Source organism: Gorilla gorilla, chromosome 8 (genome assembly GCF_029281585.2).
Source record: "Gorilla gorilla gorilla isolate KB3781 chromosome 8, NHGRI_mGorGor1-v2.1_pri, whole genome shotgun sequence".
In the NCBI taxonomy this organism is placed as follows: domain Eukaryota; kingdom Metazoa; phylum Chordata; class Mammalia; order Primates; family Hominidae; genus Gorilla; species Gorilla gorilla.
The window spans coordinates 132008522-132015928 of NC_073232.2; positions in this window are offsets into that span (position 1 = coordinate 132008522).

A 7407-nucleotide genomic window follows, 5' to 3' on the forward strand; every position below is an offset into this window, starting at 1 on the left:
AGGCATGAGCCACCACACCTGGCTTTCCCCTAATTTTTGATTGTCTCCTGCTCTCCTTTAATCCCCCTCCCAGTATGAAATCTCCTAAACCCTACCTTGGAAATGCCAACCCTTCCCACAGGTTGGAACCTGCCTTCTATCTCCCTAAGTATCCCACAATCCCTACCACTGCAGCTCTGATGGCTCTGGAGTTGGGGGGCAGTGAGCTTGGATTCCTATGAATTAGTGGAGGACTGTGATTCCTTGCTGCTTCTGGGCAGTGCCTTAACCAGCAGTGGCTGTGGCCAGGTTGATCCTGAATCCCCCAAGGACAAGCACGCCTTGCCACTGAGTATTACATTTTTTCCTGAAACCACCCAGTCTAGCGTCACACGATGAAAACACTCTCCACCTATTAATAGTACTTTTGAATCTACTCCTGGAAAATCTATACCCTGGCATTACTGAATCAAAGATGCCTCCTAGCTCTATTTTCAATATAAGGGCTCCACATGAACTGAGAATAGCTCTGTCTGAGTCATTGGGATGAATGGTGCCATCTTTAAACATAGTTTCCAATCTCTAAATTTATCTCTAAAACAAATGTGTGTATGTGTGTGTTTGTGTGCTCATCCAGCTCCATAACTGTTAGTAGATTAGAGAGCTGGAGGGAGCAGAAAGTGTATCTGAGCTCAGAAGAGGAGGAGCGGCTAAAAGGACACGGGAGAATGATCACAGAGGGGAGACAAGCCAAGAGAAGACAACGAACAGGCACAGATCCTCCTGGGATGTAGAAGCACAGAAGGTTCTTTCCTGCTAGCAATGGGGGCAAGAACTGTGATGCCTGACGCTTCTTCCAATAAGGAGAGTCCCTTTAGAAAGGAGAATACAAAATAGTGAATACAGAATTAGGGCTTTGGATGAAATCAAGGAATCTTGAAGCTTAAGCTTCTTTTGCCTCAGGACAAATTCTCTGTCTCTGGCTGGGAATCAAGGCCAACATCCAACTTATAGTTACACAATTAACGTCCACTACTTCTATTTCCTGGTGATGTGATTTGAGCTAAAAACATGAATCACTTACATATATAAAATTAAAATGTGTTTAGCTTTACATATATATGTTATTATATATATATAAATATATATTTTATATATATGTTAGGAATTTGTCAAATAATGAGCCTAGAGGGGAAAACTTTACACATAAAATACATATTTTTTTTGAGACAGGGTCTTGCTCTGTCAGCCAGGCTGGAGTGCAGTGGCATGATCATGGCTCATTGCAACCTCTGCCTCCTGGGTTCAAGTGATCTTCCCACCTCAGCCTCTTGGGTAACTGGGACTACAGTTGCACACCACCACGCCCAGCTAACTTTTTCGTATTTTTTGTAGTGATGGGGTCTTGCCATGTTGCCCAGGCTCATATTCAACTCCTGGACTCAAGCGATCCATCCACATCAGCCTCCCAAAGTGCTGGGATTACAGGCCTGAGCCACTGCGCCCAGCCATAAAATATATGCAAAATATTTGCATAAAATACATGCAAAATATTTGCATAAAATACACGCAAAATATTTGCATAAATATATGCAAAATATTCACATAAATACTTGCAAAATATTCGCATAAAGTATATGCAAAATATTTGCATAAAGTATATGCAAAATATTTGCATAAAACATATGCATATATTTTAAAAATATATGCAAAATAACGGTGCGATAACTCTTTATAGTTTTTTTGTTTTGTTTTGTTTTTGAGACAGAGTATCGCTGTGTCTCCCAGGCTGGAGTGCAGTGGCCTGATCTTGATCTTGGCTCACTACAACCTCCACCTCCCGGGTTCAAGAGATTCTCCTGCCTCAGCCTCCCGAGTAGCTGGGACTACAGGCGTCTGCCACCACTCCCGGCCAATTTTTGTATTTTTAGTAGAGACAGGGTTTCACCATATTGGCCAGGCTGGTCTCGAACTCCTGACCTTGTGATCCGCCTGCCTTGGCCTCCCAAAGTGCTGGGATTACAGGTGTGAGCCACCGCGCCCGGCCAACTCTTTGTAGTTTAAGACATCGTTTCAAAGAGTTGACTTCATTTAATTCTGATGACAACCTTGTGAAGAAAATTTTATATCTTATCTCCATTTTGCTTAGGGGGAAACTGATCTTGGAGAGCTGGGAGATTTGCCTTAGCACATCTGGCTGGTGAATAGGTGAGGTGGGCTGGGACCCCAGTGACACTTGCCGGTGTTGACTGGGGGGTAAATACAATTTGCAGGCTGTTCTGCTTCCTAGGGCTGGGGATGGGTAGAGGAGAACAAGACAGCAGAGGCCACCGCAACTGCCCGCCCCTTGGCACTTGTCTCTTTCCATCTCCCTTGGATTTCCCAGCTCCAGGCTCCACAGGCAGAAGAGTCAGTAATTCTCTCCAAATAGGAGCAAATGGCGGGGCTTTGGGGAATCACTTCAGACCCAGTGCTTGTCCCTCTCTGCAGGCAGGCAGCAGCCCCGGAAACTTGCTGTCCTCCTCTGAACCAGACTGCCTAGTTCCAATTAGGAAATCACAAGGGAAGAAAAGTCCAGAGACCAGCCGGCAGCCTTTGAATGTACGGACCCTGCATCAAATTGTTTACAGGCCACATTTTGTTCCCATTCAAAATGAAAATACTTGTTACTGAATCCCAAAGGGGAAATATGTTTATGCTGAAGTGATTGGCTAGACTTGTTAATGTTTGAGTGTTTCTAGCCTTTCCTCTTCCCCCCCAACCCCAGCCGCAGCTAGAGAGTTTTCTGGCTTAGCTTTGTGCTTTTTCTTCCCCTGTCTCACCCTCTAGAGAAGGCCAGGCCTTGCCAGGGAAATAGCCCTAAGTGGTTTGGTCAGATTTCACAACAAAGAACTGAAAAAGATGCTGGAGGGAGAAAGCTTTCTGGAGTTTTGAGAGGAGAGATATGGGAATATTTGTGCTATATGAGGACAATGGTGAGAAGAAAAAAAAGATTTAAAAGAAATTATAGAGGGCTTTAGAATATTTGAGAAATACACACAAAGGATTTGAGTTTTCTCAAATTGTTTTTAATTGTATAGAATGGATTTTTTTTTTAACCTCAATGCTGCCTGGACTGAATCCCTTGGATTGTAGCTTTATAAGCATCATACCTACAAGTTAGAATCCCCACTCAATTAACTCAGAATAGCAACGAGAAAAGCCGTGAGAAATGATGTGCTGCTTGGGAGTAACTGAAATGTGAGTATCTTGCAGGGTTTCAGAAGCAGCAACAGCACCCTAATCCTGAAATTAGAGTGAGGGCCACATTTTCAAAATATATTTGCCACATTTTTGCAGCTGGTCTCTGGTTACCCATCATAGTTAAAATCACCATCTTGGAAACTTGCAAATCACATTTCACGCTTCGTTCACCGTCCCTCCTCCCCCCCCGCCTCTATACCCCCATGCCTTTGCTTCTGTAGTCAGAAGCTGTCCAAACACCCCATCTGCAACACACATCCCCTCACTGTACTTCTCAGTCTCGTTGAAGGATTGCTGTAAAATTGAAGGGAAAGAACAGCACTATTAGGGAAACCAAAACCCCATGTTTCCTTGTCACTAAGTGCAACTCTTATGAAATGGTGAAACACTGTAGGATGTTATTTTCTTTAACCAGGAGGAGTAACAATAGGTTCAAAATCCACTGGGCAGCTTTTAGGAGGTACCAACTTTCTACCAGAGTAACATCCCCCTGTTGTTTTTCTGTGCAGTCCAAAGCATTATTTGAAAAATCTCTAACATGATTATCTAACAATGCATTTTTTTTTTTTGAGACAGAGTTTCTCTCTTGTCGCTTAGGCTGGAGTGCAATGGCATGATGTTGGCTCACTGCGACCTCTGCCTCCTGGGTTCAAGCAATTCTCCTGCCTCAGCCTCCTGAATAGCCGGGTTACAGGTGCGCTCCACCACGCTCAGCCAATTTTTTTATTTTTAGTAGAGATGGGGTTTCTCCATGTTGGCCAGGCTGGTCTCAAACTCCTCACCTCAGGTGATCCACCCGCCTCGATCTCCCAAAGTGCTGGGATTACAGGCGTGAGCCACTTTGCCCGGTCAGAGGCAAAAGACTTTAGATCCTTAGGTAATACATTGCCTAAAAATATGTTTTTATGTGTGGTAGAGGAATGATTTGTGTATATATATATATATATATATACACACACACACACATATATACATATATATATATACACACACATGCATATATATATATATATACACACACTTAATTAGCTTTTTAAGATTTAAAACATTAAAAGCACATGGTTTTTTAAAAAATCAAGAGCGTACAGCTGTATCAAGATATCTCATGTATCCCATAAATAGATACATCTACTATATATCCACAAAAATTAAAAAAAAAAGTGCACAGGTATATAAAGTGAAAAACGTCTCCACCCTCCTTCCCACATTCCTCATTCCCTTTCACAGCCCCTCCACTTACCAGCCCCATTTCCATCCCTCAAAGGGAACTAGATTTTGTGTTTTGTTTCAGAAATGTTCTGGACTTATAAAAATATAATCTCTCTTCCATTCCGTCACTTTAAAAACTCAAATGGGATACTAGAAAATACTGTTCTGCAATTTGGACTTTTTCTTCTCTTTTTTTTTTTTTTTTGAGACAGGGTCTCACTCTGTCACCCAGGCTGGAGTGCAATGGTGCAATCTCAGCTCACTGCAACCTCTGCCTCCCACGTTCAAGCGATTCTCCCGCCTCAACCTCCTGAGTAGCTGGCAGTACAGGTGCATGCCACCATGCCCAGCTAATTTTTGTATTTTTAGTAGAAACGGGGTTTCACCATGTTGGCCAGGCTGGTCTCAAACTCCTGGCCTCAAGTGATCCACCTCAGCCTCCCAAAGTGCTGGGATTACAGGCGTGAGCCACCTTGCCCGGCCTAACTCGGACTTTTTCTATTTAACAGTGTATCCTGGACGTTTTTTCCAAATTAGCTTATTTAGAGCAAACTAATTTTTTAAAGTTATCTTTTTTTTGTTTTGTTTTTTAATTGAAGAGTAAATGCATAACAGAAAGGAAGTGAGAGACAGCTGGTTTTAGACAACTATGAAATTATCACTGAACAAGGCTAATTATCTTCTCTGCAAGGAGAGAAGAGAAACATTAGCTGCAGAAAAGACATTCTCGCTCTCTCTCGCACACGCACACAGACACACAAATAATTATGGCTGGTTTAATAAAAAAAATTTTTTTTTTTTTTTTGAGATGGAGTTTCACTCTTGTCACCCAGGCTGGAGTGCAATGGTGCCATCTTGGCTCACTGCAACCTCTGTCCCCTGGGTTCAAGTGATTCTCCTGCCTCAGCCTCCCGAGTAGCTGGGATTACAGGCGCCCACCACCATGCCCAGCTAATTTTTGTATTTTTTTTGTAGAGATGGGGTTTTACCATGTTGGCCAGGCTGGTCTCAAACTTCTGACCTCAGGTGATCCACCCACCTCGGCCTCCCAAAGTGCTGGGATTACAGGTGTAAGCTACCGCACCTGGCCTAAATTTTCTTTTCTTTCCTTTTTTTTCTTTTGAGACGGAGTTTCGCTTTTGTTGCCCAGGCTGGAGTACAATGGTGCGATCTTGGCTCACTGCAACCTCCGCCTCCCGGGTTCAAGAGATTCTCCTGCCTCAGCCTCCTGAGTAGCTGGGATTATAGGCGCCCGCCACTACGCACTGCTAATTTTTGGTATTTTTAGTAGAGATGGGGTTTCACCATGTTGGCCAGGCTGGTCTTGAACTCATGACCTCAGGTGAGCTGCCCGCCTCAGCCTCCCAAAGTGCTGGGATTACAGGCATGAGCCACCACGCCCGGCCCCCCCCTTTTTTTTTTTTTTTTTTGAGACTGGGTCTCACTCCTCGCTCTCCTGCCCAGGCTAGAGTGCAGTGGCTCAATCATAGCTCATGGTAGCCTTGAACTCTTGGGTTCAAGTGATCCTCCCATCTCAGCCTCCTGAGTAGGTCCTTGACAATTTTATCAGGCCGTACAATTAAAAAGCCAGTAATTATTAACCCCCAAAGTAAAGAAGTGAAAAAAGGGTGGTCTTCTACATTAAATAAAAGGGCCTCTTTTAGGCCAACATGACAGTCTCCTCATGAGGGACTTTCTTTTTTCTTGGTCCGTGGTGCTTCTCAACTATTTTATCTTATTTTATTTTATTTTATAGACAGTCTTGCTATGTCACCCAGGCTGGAGTACAGTGGCGCCACCTTGGCTCACTGCAACCTCCGTCTCCCAGGTTCAAGTGATTCTCCTGCCTCAGCCTCCCGAGTAGCTGGGATTACAGGCGCCCACCACCACGCATGGCTAATTTTTGTATTTTTAGTAGAGACAGGGTTTCACCATGTTGGCCAGGCTGGTCTTGAACTCTGGCATCAAGTGATCCGCCTGCCTTGGCCTCCCAAAGTCCTGGAATTACAGGTGTGAGCCACTTTGCCCAGCCTGAAGAAGTTTATATATGTCAAAGTGCTCCAACAGTACAATTTCCAGCCATCCTTGATGAAGTTATGTGAGGAGGTAGCATTAAGTTTGCTGGCTGATAAATCCATGAGAAATTGGCTGTTGATTGGCCAAACATAAAAATTTGGCTTGTGTTTTAGTCTGTTTGGGCTAACAAAAAAATACCATAGGCTGTGTGACTTATAAACAACAGAATTTTTTTTTTTCCCCAACAGTTCTGAAGGCTGGGAAGTTCAAGATCAAGGCACTGGTAGATTCAGTGTCTGGTGAGGGCCTGCTCTCTGGTTCTTAGACGAACATCTGTTTCCTCGAGATGCCCTCGTGGTGGAAGGGGCAAGGGACCTTGCTGGGGTCTCTTGTAAGTGCTCTAATGAGCTAATTACTTTCCAAAGGCCCTCTCTCCTAATACTATCACCTTGCAGGTTAGGATTTCAACATACAAATTTTGGGAAAGCAGTCAATTGCATTCTGCCCTCATGTTTCTCCAGAGAAACAGAAACAATATATATGCATATATAGAAGAAAATTTATGATGAGGGATTGGCTCATGAGATTATGGAGGTTGAGAAGTCCCAGTCTACCTTCTGCAAGCTGGAGAACCAGGAAAGCCTGTGGTATAGTTCCAGTCCAAACCTAAAGGCCTAAGAACCAAGGAGGTCAATCTGGGTCTGAGAGCCCAGAACTATATCTGCTCAGATATCTGCAGGCAGGAGAGATGAATAACCAGGTTCAACGGGGAACACATTTGTTCTTCTTCCACCTTTTTGTTCTATTCTTGTCCTTAAGGATTGGATGACCACCATATAGATGAGGGCAGTCTTCTTTACTTAGTCTACCAATTCAAATGCTAATCTCTTCCGGAAACACCCTCACACACACATATCCAGGAATAGTGTTTTACCAGCTTTCTGGGTAGCTCTTAGCCTA